Here is a 14,378-nt window from a genome sequence, read left to right on the forward strand (position 1 = left end):
GCTGGCCTTGAACTCCCTATGTAAGAAAGGCTATGGGAGGATGTGAGTGTATGTCTTGAGTTTTTTCCCCTTTGTCTTTGAGGTTTGAGTGAATTTTCTTGAGTTTCCAGCTGGTAGCTGTGGAACTTCTGATTCTCCTGCTTTCTCTTTCAAGTCCTGGGATTACAGGTGTGTACAACCATGCCTAGTTTATGTGGTGGTAAGACTCAAACCCAGAGCCTTATGCTTGCTAGACAAGCACTCTACCAACCAAGCTACATCCCCAGCCCATTACACATAGGAGATTTCCACTGAGCACACTTGGAAGCAATATCCTCAAGGCTGAGGAGGTGGCAGGGATGGGGACAGGGAGGAACTGAACCTGAGTGCCCGTTATACCAGTGGGTCCAGCAGCCAAGGCTCAGAAAGCTGAGTTGACCCCTCAGTGTGGTTCTTTCTCAGTTCTACCTCTCCTATAGCCAGCTGTTGGCAGTGGGCTGCTCTTGATCAGGGCTGGAACTTTGGGTGAGAGACGGCTTGTGCTGGGCAAGGGCAGCGTGAAGGAAGAGGTTCAGCTGGAAGCCAGCAGCTGACTGGCGGATCAACAGCACTCGGATCCTAATAAGCGTTCTGAACATCTCCGCACAGCCCATTCTCTGCCCCTGTCTGTGGTAGATTGAGCTGCTCCTGGCGGCGGCGGCGGCGAGCTGAAGGAACAAGAAGAGCCAGTAAATGGTTCTGCATAGAACAAGTGCCTCTGGGTCTGACTTTGCGGGTGAGAAGCACTGGATTGCTGGGACGGGTTGTCAGCACTTCCCAGGGTCACCTCCCAGCAGCCACACTAGGCACCTGTGTCCCCATGGTCCTCCACATTCCACTGTGGACATACGGCTAGCCACTCCGAGCTCTGCCACGCCAGGAAGTTCTGTCCCCTGTGGTCCTGTGCTTCACATCAATGCTGCAGTTCACAGTGAGAGGGTCAGGGTGAGAGGCCAGACTGCAGATGGAGTACTGGCGCCAGAATTCAGCCCACAGATGTACTGAGAGCGGGGTGGGGGTGTCAGGTGTGTTCTACCATCATGTGACCGACTTGAGCTGCAACAAGCATTCTTCAGATTGCATTTGCTTATTAGCAGGACCTAGTAATGGCTGTGGAGTCCCCCCGAGGGTCCGCTGCCTGCAGGGACTCTGGGGCACCTAGTGTGGCCATGTGAAGTCAGCTCAGAACAGGTAAGTCCCGGGAGGGAGCATGAGGAGGTCGGAGGCCTTGGGGCTCTGGGGAGGCTATGTACAATTAGAGCTAGAAGGTCAGGACAGGGGCTGGACTGCAGAGAGCGGGCGTGGAAGGAGTTAGGGGAAGCCAGAGACTGGAAATTCTGGGTGGGAACTGACTTCCCACCAGAAGCTTTTTTTTTTTTTTTTTTTTTTTTTAGAGGTGGGAGGCTGGGGAGATGGTTCAGCCCATAAAGTACTTGCCCTACAAGCACAAGGACTTGAGTATGACCCTCAGAACCCACATAAGAAAGCCTGGCATGGTGACTGTAGCCTGTAATTCCAGCACTAGTGAGGCAGAGAGGACAGGTCCTTGAAGCTTACTATCTAGCAGCGTAACCTAGTCAGTGAGCTCTAAGCTGGTGTGATGGCGTCTCAAGATCAAAGAGAAAGAAGGCAGAAGACTGACTTCTGTTCTACACAGAGAGAGATAAACAGACCGCCAGGGAGACACAGAGACAGAGGCACACACAGAGACACACATCCACACACCAAACACAAACACACACACACATGTGTGCACATACACAGAAATATTTTCTGTGTATGCAGAACATAGAGGAGTCTTTAAATATGTTAGTCTGGGTGAAAGAAGCAGTGGGAGGGAGGGAGGGAGAGGGGGAGAGAGAGAAAGAGAGAGAGAGAGAGAGAGAGAGAGAGAGAGAGAGAGAGAGAGAGAGAGAGAGAGAGAGTGTTCAGTCCTGCAGCATTCAGGAGATGCGGAAGAGGAAGGAGTTCTGTGGTTGCCAGGGACTGAGGTGGAGGAAGGCAGGACCGCCGTCTTGAGGGAGGGGCATCTCAGGGGCTGGAGTTGGACTGTATTAAGTACACTGCATTTGTCAAAACTCACAGAAGCATATGCCAAAAAAGAATTTGCCTGAGTGCCAATTAAAATAAAAGTAAATACAAATGAAAGCATGTAAACACAAAAGCATTTTTGCCTTTAGAATGGTAATGGTACTTGTGTTAGGAGTGTGTGGGTGTGTGGGTGATAGTTGCCTGTGGGGGTCAGGGAGGTGTGTCAGAGCCCTGCTCTCTAGGGGAGGTCCTGATGGCGGCTAGTGTGGTGTGGCATCTGGTCCTCACCAGGGGCCTCAGAGTTCGTGGGCTTTCCCGGAACCCATAGACACCATGGCTGGCATTAAAGGACAATGGCTCGGGCTAGCCAAGCCTTCACCGTCCATCAAGTCCCAGACTCGCTGGAAGGCTGCTCTGTGTCTGTGTCCCCATGCAGACTGACCGAAATCCTCTGGTGGGCTGTTCTCAGCTAAGGCTGAGCGAGAGTGTCTGTCGTGTTAACACAAAAAGGAAGCGCTCAGGCTCTCCATTGTGTCGTCCCAGCTCCAGGACCACTTCCCTCATCTCTGCAGTCTAGTGCTGACAAGGGTCCCAGTGTCCTCCCACCCCCTGGAACCTGCATCCTCAAAGAAGTGAAAGAAGCCAGGTGCCAGGCCTGACAAGCGAGTTTGGGAGACTTTGCCCCCACCCCCGGAAGTCAATGCTCAGAGCCAGAAAACACTCCACACTAGCTTCGGATGACAAAGGCTGCCTCTTGTCTTGAGCACATCGGAGGCAGAGACTGGAGTGCAGACTTCTCAAGTGAACACTGACAGGAGAACAGAAATGCTACCTCCCACTCTCCCTGCACAGCATCCCATCCAGGCTCAGCCATGCTGTCACTGTAGCCCTCCGCCCTGATACAAGGACCTGCCCAGGGCCCTTCCAGGCAGATGAACACCAGCAGATTGCCTCCGACAACATTCCGTTCACTGCAAGCTCCTCTTGAGGTTTCTGAATGAACATGTGCTCATCTTCCTCTTGGCTGAGTACCCTGAAAGTGAGGTGGCGGACCTGGGGAGAGATGTACGTTTAGTCTTTAAAGAAGTGGTCAAACCAAGCAGGGTGCGGTGGCTTATGCCTTCAATCCCAGTGTTAGGAAGACGGGGGCAGGAAGATGGCCTTGAGTTCAAGACTAGCCTGCTTGGCCTATTCAGTGAGTTCCAGAGAAGCCTGAGCTATAGTGAGAACCTGTCTAAAAAAATGGGGATGGGGTTGTGGTGATACATGCTTTTAATCTCAGCACTTGGGAAGCAGAGGCAGGATCTCTGAGTTCTTGGACTTTCCCAGAACCCATAGACATCATGGCTGGTATTATCTTGAGCAGAGGGGTGGATCTCTGTGAGTTCCAGGCCAGCCTGGGCTACTAAGTGGGACCCACTATCAAAGAAAAACAGTCAAAGTGTTTTTAAAAGTGGCTGCATCACTCACACCATCAGAGAGAGCTCCCCTTTATTGCCCCCAACACCCACCGTGGTCAGCAATTAAGAATCTGAGCTATATATGATATGGTTCAGCAGGTTGATTAATGTGCAGCCTTAGCTCTGTTTGTAGCTTTTCTTTCAGTGTATGGAACGTTCAGATCTTTTGCCCACTTATTCAATTAGATTTTTATATTTATCATTGAGCTTGGAGAGTTCTTTGTGTTTTCTGCACCCCAATCCTTGGCCAGTGTGCTTTCTGTGTGTGGCTTGTCTTGATGTCCCCCTTCCTCCCCTCCCGCACCCCTCTCCCTTTCTTACTCTTTCCCGTGCTTGCTCTTGGACAGAATTAGAGGCTGGCCTTGACCAAGCTGGTCTTGAAGATACTGTACAGCTCAGGCTGGATTCAAACTCTTGATCTCCCACCTCAGCTTCCCGAGCGCTAGAATGACAGGTGTGCACCACCACATCCCATGCTTATCTTTTCATTTTCTTAGCAGTATGTTTTGCAGACACTCCTTGTATTCAGTGGCTTTTAAGACAGGGTGTAGCTATGGCTGGAATTGAAGCTGTCATCCTTCTGCTTCGACCTCTTCAGTGCTGTGTCACCACGCCTGGCACTTACATTTTTAATGAAGGACGACGGTATATCACGTATTTTTAAAATTTTCTTTTAGATTTATTTATTTTATTTTATATGTATGAGTGTTTTGCCTGAATGTATGTATGTGTCCACAGAGGCCAGACGAGGGTATTGGATCCCCTGAAACTGGAGTTACAGATGGTTGTGTGCCACCATGTGGGTGCTAGAAATAGAACCCAGGTCTGTACATATCTACACATAGGAAATTCACATACGTATCTATACATATGAAATCCACCAAGCATTTAATCATTTTTGGACCTTTAAAAGAAAATTTCTACTTCATATGTCACCATGGGAATATGTTAAAATGCTTCAAACAAATGAACCCCTAAAACTACCGAGCTATGCACGCTTGCTTTCTAAGGGGATCTATCGTTCATAAAACTGTTTTTGGGTTCATACTTGTATTACTGAGGCAACTGAGGAGTCTGCTGAATATTTACCATCAGACCCAATCACCATAATATGGAGAATGACATGACATGGATGAGTGTCCTTGCATTCACAGAATCTGCAAGATAAATGTTTCTTACACTGTATCAGTGCAGAAATGGGTTGGTTTAAAGAGCATGGTGGCAAGCCATTCAGGTATATTGCTGGTCACACCAGGTAAAAACAAGATACCTCTGGTGACCCATGCATATTGATTGAAAGGTAAGAGCATGTTTTAGTCACCTGTGTCCAGGTGCCAGGGGCTGTGCTGGTTTATACCAGTGAGGCTGTACCTTCTGACAAAGCTGCATTTACATACACTACCTGGTTAGACATGCAATGGTCTGCAGACACTTTGAGGTCCTTCTGTACAAGCCACTTTAGTGAATGAGATGGGGTGTGGTTCATAGTGCAACCTCAGAAAGTTTAAAGTTTTGCTGGTGGCACTGACCTGTGATATTTTCCTAGGCACATGAAACCACTGTTATTACTATCCTGATCAAGAGAGCCAGCTCAGGGGCTTCCTCTGGGCTTTTTCTACAATAACGGCCCTGGTATCAAGTATGAAAGAACCAATGTGGTGATCCTACTTCTTGCCAAATACATCCATTCCAGTTGTCAGGAGGCCTTGAACTTCTGATCCTTCTGCGTCCACTTCCTGAGTGCTGGGGTTACAGCTGAGTGGTGTAACCACCAGCGCCATCACACTGTTTATGTGGTGCTGGGGAGAGGGAGTTCTGGTGCCCTCTTCTGGCCCATATGAGCACTCACACACAAGTAACACACACACACACACACACACACACACACACACACACACACACACGAACACACACAAATCACACTTGTAGACTCTGGAAGTTTTTATAGACTTGGGTGCTCCTATCCTAAATATTACACGGAAAGGCTCAGAATTACAATAGCTAAGCTAATTCTGAAAAAGAAAGAACTGAGAGGAACCACTGCTCAGTGGTTTACTCTCCAGACCTGTGACAGTGCAGCTTGGGGAGGGAAAACCACAGAGACCCATGGGACACCCCAGAGGACCCAGAACAGAGCCTCACCAACATGCCCGGCTGAGTTCTTACAAAGCTACCAAAGCGACCCAATGGACAAAAGAGCGAGCTTCAAGCTGAGGGGCAAACGCACTTCTAAAGGCAAGAATAGAAGCCCAACCTCAACTTCAAAATTAACTCAAAAGGGCCGGCGTATAGTTCAATAGCAGAGCCGTAGGCAAGCATACAGAAGGCCTGGGTTCAGTCTCTAGTGCCATCAAAAACAAAAGGAAATCAAAGTACCACACACGTTAGTGTAAAACGAAAAACCTCAAGACTCATAGGAAACTGTAGGTGAGAAACTTTTGGGCTTGGGGGCTTAGACTTCACACCAAAAACACGATCCACAGAAGGAAAACTTGGAAAGTGGCTCCCACCACTGTGAGACCGGGGAAGGCTCTGCTGTGAGGCCCAGAAGACAAGCTGAAGACTGGGGAAGTTGGTTGCTGGTCACGTACTCAACGAAAGGCAACTCTCTGTAACATTTAAAGTACTGCCAAAGCTCAACAGTGAGCATCCTCAAAAACGATCAGACGAGAAAATGGGGAATGGATACGAATGGGGTCTACAGATTGCTGTCAAGCCCATAAAACCGGGCTTATTGTTTTTAAAGACTTTATTTTTGTGCATGTGAATGTGAGTGTGCATGAATGTGTGTGTATAGATGCCTATGGACACCAGGAGAGGGCATTAGATCATCTGGAGCTGGACTTATAGGCAGTTGTGAGCTGGCCCAAAGCTGGGAGCTAGGAACTGAACCCGGGTTCTGTGGAAGAGCAGGAAGTATTCTCAACTGCCAAGACATCTCTCCAGGCCAGAAAGTATGCTTGCTGCTGACAGTCGGGGAACTGTAAACTAATACAGTAATGGCATGTTGCTGCGTACCTTTTAGTATGGCTACAATGTATAATAATGATAATAAATGCTAAACAGAATAGGCAACATCAGTGAACAGGAAACAGTGAACCCAGGTAGAGGACATGATTGTTGGATGTGAAGGAACCCAGTGTATATTGAATGAATAACACCTTAACTAGGAAATATGCATAATGAGCTGGAGGCCATGGCCTTGATGAACAAGCCTGCTACAGCTGATAATCCACAGAGTTTATCAATGGATTAGGACCTGTGGTCGTGGGGTCCAGAACAAAGATGAAGTACTCCAGGTGCCATGGTACTAAATTTAAGGATATACTGTCAGGCTTATGCAAGCTCAAGGGAGTGTTTAAGAATGAGTGTCCAGCTAGAGAGATGGCTCAGCAGTTAAGAGCATTGGCTGCTCTTCCAAAGGACCCAGGTTCGATTCCCAGCATCCACATGACAGCTCACAACCACCTGTAACTCTGGACTCAGGGGATTTGACTCCCTCTTCTGGACCCTGCAGGCACTGCAGGTATGTGATATAGACATACATGCAGGCAAAACATCCATAATAAAATGTAAAAAACAAAGTTAAAAAAAGAATGAGCATCCCCTTAAAATTTGTGTTCAGGCCTTTGTATGTGGTGAGTACTTTGCCAGATGCACCATCCCCAGTCCCCTTCTTCTGCAATACTTATAAAGCAGTTTTATCTCCCTTGAATCTCTTTGGTAGGCTGGCGGGTATGTCAGTTTTTGGAAACTTGACATAAACTAGGGTCACTTGAGGAGAAGTAACCTCTACTGAGGAATTGCCACCATCAGGGTGGCCTGTAGGTAAGTCTGTGGGGACATTTCTTGATTAGTGATTGAGCTGAGAGAGCCCAGCTCATTATAGATGATGCCACTCCTGGGCAGGTGGTCCTGGGTGCTGTAAGAATGCAGCAATGAGCATCCATGAGGAACAAGCCGATAAGTGGCGCTCCTCCATGGCCTCTGCATCAGCTCCTGCCTCCAGCTGCCTGCTTGAGCCCCTGCCTGGGCTGATGGGCTCTAAGTTGTAAGATATAATAAACCCTGTCCTCCCCCAAACTGGTTTTGATCAGTGATGTATCACAGCAACAGAGAAGCAAGCTAACACAGAGACCTAGGACAGCAGAGCAGGACTTAGACTCCATTGTGCAGTCAGTGAGAGCCAAGATGGTGACGGAAGCAATGAAGGCCTACATTCAAGCTGGATCATTCTTCCCTCTCACCCAGAGGGAGTCCAGGACACCACAGTGCTTAGCCGATGAGCTGAGTATGGACATCTTCAGTTGCCAAGTGTTTCTGAGTCTCCCTGTTCCAAACACAGGAAGCATCTTTATCCAGCAGACACACACACACACACACACACACACACACACACACACACACACACCACTCCCTCTAGTTTACCTTATAATATAATTACATTTGGAAGCAGGAAGCACAAACAGCCAGGTTTCTAATCATCAATTAACTGAGTCTTGACTCTGGAAAATGAGTGTTCTCCACATACAACCCTCCACAGTTATCTTTGCCAGAGAATGGCAGTGGCCAACTTTTGCTGTTGGCTGAAAGGTCAACAGGAGCTGTGACCCTATGAGCTGCATATTTGATGCTTACAGGCGAGTCCGCCTCTTTCGACCTGACTCACTTGGGGGATGACTCATCTCCAGCTCTTCAAGAGGACATACTTCAAATGGATTTCCACTTGAGGGATGGATGAATAGCTGGGAGCCAGAGTCCACTGTGGATAGTAGGGGCAGAGGGAACACTTACCTGCAAGGAAAAGACTTGACTTTCACCACAGAAGACCGCAGGAGCAGGCACCTTGGTTCATGTCAGGAACATCCTCTTTGAGGAGGCTTCATCTTTTTAGTCAGTTTACTTGAGATTCTTAAAAACCCCAAACCAAGCAAGCAAGCAAGCAAGCAAGCAAGCAAGCAAAAGCCATAGCTCAGGTCTTCACTGGCAACAAGCTCTCCCCTAGCCTCCCTCAGGCTGAGTTCAACCCCCTTGGCTTTGTCATAGTTTCCAGAAGGATCCCTATGAAGCAAGAAGCCAGTTGGTAATCTGTAACATCATGAAACTGTCTACCAGGGTCTCTCTGTTGTCAGATTTCTTTGTCCTCTCCCTCTCCCCCTTCCTTCCCTCTTCTCCCCTCCCTTCCTCTCTCCCTCTCCACTTCCCTTTATTTTCCCCTTCTCGCCCTCCCTTCCCCTTCTTCTCGTTCCTTCCTTTATTCCCCCTTTCTCTTCCTTTTCCTGCCCCTCTCTCCCCTCTGCCCTCCTCTTCCCCCCTCTCCTTTTCTTTTTCACCCTCTCCTCCCCTCTTGTTCTACCCCAACCTCTTCACTCTTTCCCTGTGCTCCTGTCTCACAAGAGAAGGATGGCGGAGGAGACATTCTTCTGCACAGCAAGACCAAGATCTTTATCCTGTATCCTCGCATGTCGATTGGGTAGTTAGCCATTGGGGACTGGGCTATGAAGAGCTATTTGTGTGCCAGCCGTTTGACATTCATTTGACAAAGGTCTGTGAACTGACTTGGACACTGTTATAGTTGCTAGTGATGCATCTATGAGCAAGGAAGAGTCCTCGAGAGCTTACACCCTAACAGGAAAGACAGACAAACAGTAAGAGCATATACTGTTCCAAAGAGGGATAAGTGCTGTGGAAATGGCTGGTAGGTGGACAGGTTGGTCATGGAGGAACCACAGACAGTGGGTCACACATGTTCTGCAGAGGGTGAAGCATGTTTCCAAGACCTCTGCACCCAGGCAAGAGCATGCCAGGTTTAAGGAGCAGTAAGCAGCCATCAAGAAGCAGGGTGAAGGAAATGTGAGGCCAGAGGAGTGTGAGAGGCAAGTTACATAAAGCCACGGTAGTGACAGCTGTTCAGATACTGAAGGAGCCAGGGTGGGGTTTGAACTGGGCAACTGTTTGAAAATAGACTGCTGGAGACCAGAGTGGGGATGGGACTGGTTGGAAAGCAATAAAAAAAATACTCGTGGAAGAGGACGGTTACTGGGATGGAGTTGAGCGTTGCTGTAGTTAAGGCTGGGAACCTGGTGACTCCTGCCTGTGGTTTGGAAGCAGAGAGTTGCCCATCTACCCCTGGGGACATTCTCTACTTGAAGGAAGACACAGCGATTGGACAGGGCTCTGGAGTCTCCCCCTCCAGGAAGAGCGTGGGTGTGGCTCTACTTAGACGGCTATAGTATGTTAGGAAGCCATTTGCATGTCTGGTAAGGACGCTGTGTGCCAACCTCAGGCAGCCAAGGGCTGCATGGAGTGGTAGACATTCTTTTAACAGGTCCAGCATCCATTCTCTCTTTGGACGGTGGGAACTGCTCTCTGCTTGGCTCCAGATTTCCAGGATGAGCTCATGATCCAGGAATGGCTGCTGTGCTGGGAGCAATATTTGCTTAGGATGAGGAATGTGATATGTTCACTCATGATATACACGTGTGAACTCATGATACACATGAGCCTGTGATACACACTTCTCTGGAGTTTGGTTAGAATTACTGGGGGAAAAGTCAAGTTTTCACTTAGAGATCACAGATACAATGACTTACAGGGGATCTTTGCTACCACATGGCCACAACTTACCTGAGAACGGAGCTAACTTAGAATAAAGTACACTGGAGACGAAGAGGCTAGACCCTGATGGTATCAGCTGCCTTTTGGGGTTTTCTATCCGGTGAGAAAAAATGTTTTCTTTATTTCTCCCCTATGAACTAATTTAGGTTGGACTTCTTTTTTTAAGGATGTATTTTATTATTTGTGTGTATGTGTGTGTCTGTATATGTATGTGAGTGCGTGCGTGCGTGCGTATGTGTATGTATGTATATATTATGTGCCTCTGGAGGCCAGAAAAGGGGTGTCTGATGTCCTGGAGCTGGAGTTACAGGCATTTGTGAGTGCTAGGAACCAAACCCCAGTCCTGTGCAAGAGCAGCAAGTGCTCTCCACCACAGAGCTCTCTCCACAGCTCCTGGGTGTCTCTGTCACCTACTGTGAAGGCTGAGATCTGGCCGGTGTGTGCTTTAGTGTTGTTTCTGCGGCTGTCATAAAAACCAACCTGAGGAAGAAAGGTTTTATTTGACCACAGGTTGCAGCCCATCACTGTGGGAAAGTCAAGACAGGAACCTGAAGCGGCCAGTCACACCTGCAGTCAAGACCACAGAGAGGGTGCAGGTGTGTGTGTGTGTGTGCATGCTCGTGTTCAGCTTGCCTTTTTCCACCTCTCCACAGTCTAGGACCCAAACCCAGCAGATAGTGCTACCCACTCAGAGGCTGGCTCTTTCCACATCACTTAATATCATCAAGATTCCCTGCCCCCGCCGCCGCCACAGGCATGCCCACAGACCAGCTTGATCTTGACAATCCCTTATTGAGATTCTTCTGTGTGATTCTAGACTATGTCAAGTTGATAACTGAAGCTAACCATCATAGTACGTCTAGGTTGAGCAAGATATTCCTGTGCTCTCATCCTGGGTGGTCAATGGCCTCTCAGAATAGAGGCCTATGGCAGCCATGCTGTTTGAAGTAACCCAGGGATACCAAACTTCATTCCCAACTGTGAGCATCCCCCCCCTCCCTCCACCATGGCTGCTTTACAATGGCTTCGGCTGCCTGCACATCTCCTGTGCTGGGTACGGTTTTGATATACTCTGCCTAGAATTTCTTGTTGTAGTTACCCACTCCTGAACTCCTACTCACCCTCCAGGTGCGGATGACCTAACTCCAAGATGGAAATGCCATGATGGAGAGCAGTAGACAGTAATTGCTTCTGTGAAGAGGGAGGGGAATCGAAGCTTAGCCACTTGAAGTTTCTTCCTTATTTTTGCGATTGTGAGCTCACTAGACAAACATGCTCGACTGCTGCATCGCTATGAAGATGCTCACAAAGAGATGCAATCAGAGTGTTGCCAGCAGTCAGTGACCGGTGTCCCGCTCCGCCTGGCCTGAACTCCTCCCTGGCTTTTATAACTAATCTTTGTTTTTCTGTATGTGTTCCTAGACAAAACAGTTTAATTCAGCTTGTTTCAGAATCTCCTAGAGCCATATAGTATAGTTTTGTGTCTGGCTTCTTTCATTCAATATTACCCTTATAAGATTCATTTATAGACTTGTGGGAGGCTATTTCTCAGTCATTTTCATTACTGCATAAGATTATATTCTTAAATAAATGACATGTTATTAAATTATTCTATTGCTGGTAGACAGTGAATTGTTTCTAATTTGGGTCTATTAAATCTATGAGAAATATCTATTTTTTTTGTTTTAAATTTTTATGTGTATGAATGTTTTGCCTGCATGAATATCTGTGCACCATATGTGTGCCTGGTCCCACAGAGGTCAGAAAGGGTGCAATTGGAGATACAGATGGTTGTAAGCTGCCATGTGGGTGCTGGGAATTGAACCCAGGTCCTTTGGAAGAGCAACTAGTGCTCTTAAGCACCGAGCCATCTCTCCAGCTTATTTGTTTTTGATACAGGATCTCATAGAGCGCAGGTTGGCCTTCAAACCTGCAGGTGAGGATGACCTTGAGCACCTGAGCCTCCTGCTTTCACTTCCAAAGCACTGGGGTTACAGGCATGCACCACTATGCCTAGCTTCATAGGGAACCTCGGTGTGCATACCTCTTAAATCACGCGTGAATGGATTTCTTTAGGCGTCATATCTCAGGGTAGAAATGAACTTGGGTACCTTCAACTCCTCTAGATAAAATGATGTTGTTTCTAAAACTGGTTGTATCAATTTATGCTCTCCCCAAAAGTACATGAGTTCTTATCTTTTTTTCATTTTCAAAATATTTAATTTTTATTGGACTCTAACATTTTTGTAGATTCAGTCAACATATAATGGTATTTCACTGTGGTTTTAATTTGCATATTTCCCTGATTACTAATTATGTTGTGCACCCTTTTATATGTTTATTAGTTATTCAGATTTCCTCTATTATGAAAGGCCTCTTCAAATCTCTTGCTTTTCTATTTTATTAATTAAATATGTTCATTGACAATTTCACACATGTACATAAAGCATCCTGGCCACTCTCACCCTCATGCCCTCCCATCCCCTGCTATGCCCGGTCCCCTCCATCTTCCCTACACATCTCTTTCTGATGCACATGTCTGTTGGTTCTGTTTTGTGAACCATGGGTTTAAACAGGGCTGTCTGTGTGACTGTGGATCTGGAGCTATCCCTTGGATTCCAGTGGCCTCAGTGGTGGATCTACAACAGAAGACAGAGATTTCCCAATATCTACCAGTAGCCAATAGTTCAGCGGTGAAGGGTAGAGCCCCATAAGCCACGCCCCTTCCATGATTGATTGTTGACAGGGCCAGTCCTGTGGGAGCCCAGTGCAGGTTTTTTGCAAAGGCTGTTTTGAGCCTAGAGGACAGCACTTCACCGCCCTTTACTGTCTTCTGGCTCCTTTAGTTGGTTGATATTTACATGATTCCTCTCATTTTTCATGAGCACTCTTTTGAAAACGGCAGGTTTGAAGTGAGTCATTCTATAGAGATCATATGTTTGAAGTTTTAAAGTCCTGCCTGACATTATTTGCCTGTTTTCCAGAGCATTCAGTCTGATTTTACTTTATGGAATTACTGGTATATTTGTATATAAAGCTGCTACATACTTGTTTGAGGAAGTAGCTCCGATGGTGAAGTGCTTGCTGTGGAAGGTTGAGGACCCGAGTTCGGATCCCCAGGACCCATGTAAGAGCTGAGCGCACCTGGTGTGCATCCATAACCCCAGCTTGGGGCTAGGGGAATGGAGACAGGATCCCTGGGACTTGCTGGTCAGCCAGCCTAGCCAACCAGTGAGCTCCAGGTTCAGTGAGAGACCATGTCTCAAAAAATAAGGTGGAGACAGCCCAAGAGGTACACTGGCTAGTTTTATGTCAACTTGACACAAGCTGTCATTATTTTGGAAGAGGTAACTTCAGTGAAGAAAACTCTGCCACCAGACTGGCCCATGGCAAACTCACGGTGTGGTCTATGTTGTTGTTGTTGGTTTGTTTGTTTTGGATTGATGACTGGTGTGGGCAGGCCTAGTATACTGTGAGTGGGGTGTGACTCCTGGGCTGGTGGCCCTGGGTGCTGTCAGGAAGCAGTCGAACAAGCCATGGGGAACAAGATAATAAGCCGGACCCCTCCACAGCCTCTGTATCAGCTCCTGCCTTCAGGTTCCTGTCCTGACTTCCCTCAGTGATGGATTGTGATGTGGAACTGTAAAAATCAACCACTTCCTCCCCAAGGTGCTTTTGGTCCTGGCGTTGATCACATCACTAGACACTGTAACTAAGGCAGGAGACATCTACGTCAACCTCCGGCCTCTGCACCATGCAGGTGCGTGTGTCCCACAACACAACATAGCTGCTCCTTCCCGCTTGTTTCTCCTGATCCATGTTTCTCATGGATCCCTCTCCTCCCACCCCCCTTTTTCTTTACTGTATTGTGTGTGTATACACAGTCATGTCTGTGAAGGGGCCTCTCACTTTTACCACTGATTTGATAAGCTGGCTGATCAGCAGGTCTCAGGTACCCCTCTCCCCTCATCTCTCCCTCCTGATTGGTAGGATGGCAAGCCCATGCCACCATGCCTAGCAGCTCTTTTGTGTGTGTTCTGGGGGTCAAACTCAGGTCCTCATGCTCCCACGGCAAGCATTTCCCTCACCTAGCCAAGTGTTTCCCTCACCTAGCTGTCCCCCAGCCCTCTTAGTTTATTTTCTAATTGTTTCTTAGTGTTCTCCTCTCTGTCTTTTTGGAAATTATGTATCTTTCTGCTGTGTTAGTGCTGACTCTAATTAAGGCGTGCACTCTTAACTTACCAGAGTCTA

Source organism: Peromyscus maniculatus, chromosome 7, assembly GCF_049852395.1.
Source record: "Peromyscus maniculatus bairdii isolate BWxNUB_F1_BW_parent chromosome 7, HU_Pman_BW_mat_3.1, whole genome shotgun sequence".
NCBI lineage: Eukaryota > Metazoa > Chordata > Mammalia > Rodentia > Cricetidae > Peromyscus > Peromyscus maniculatus.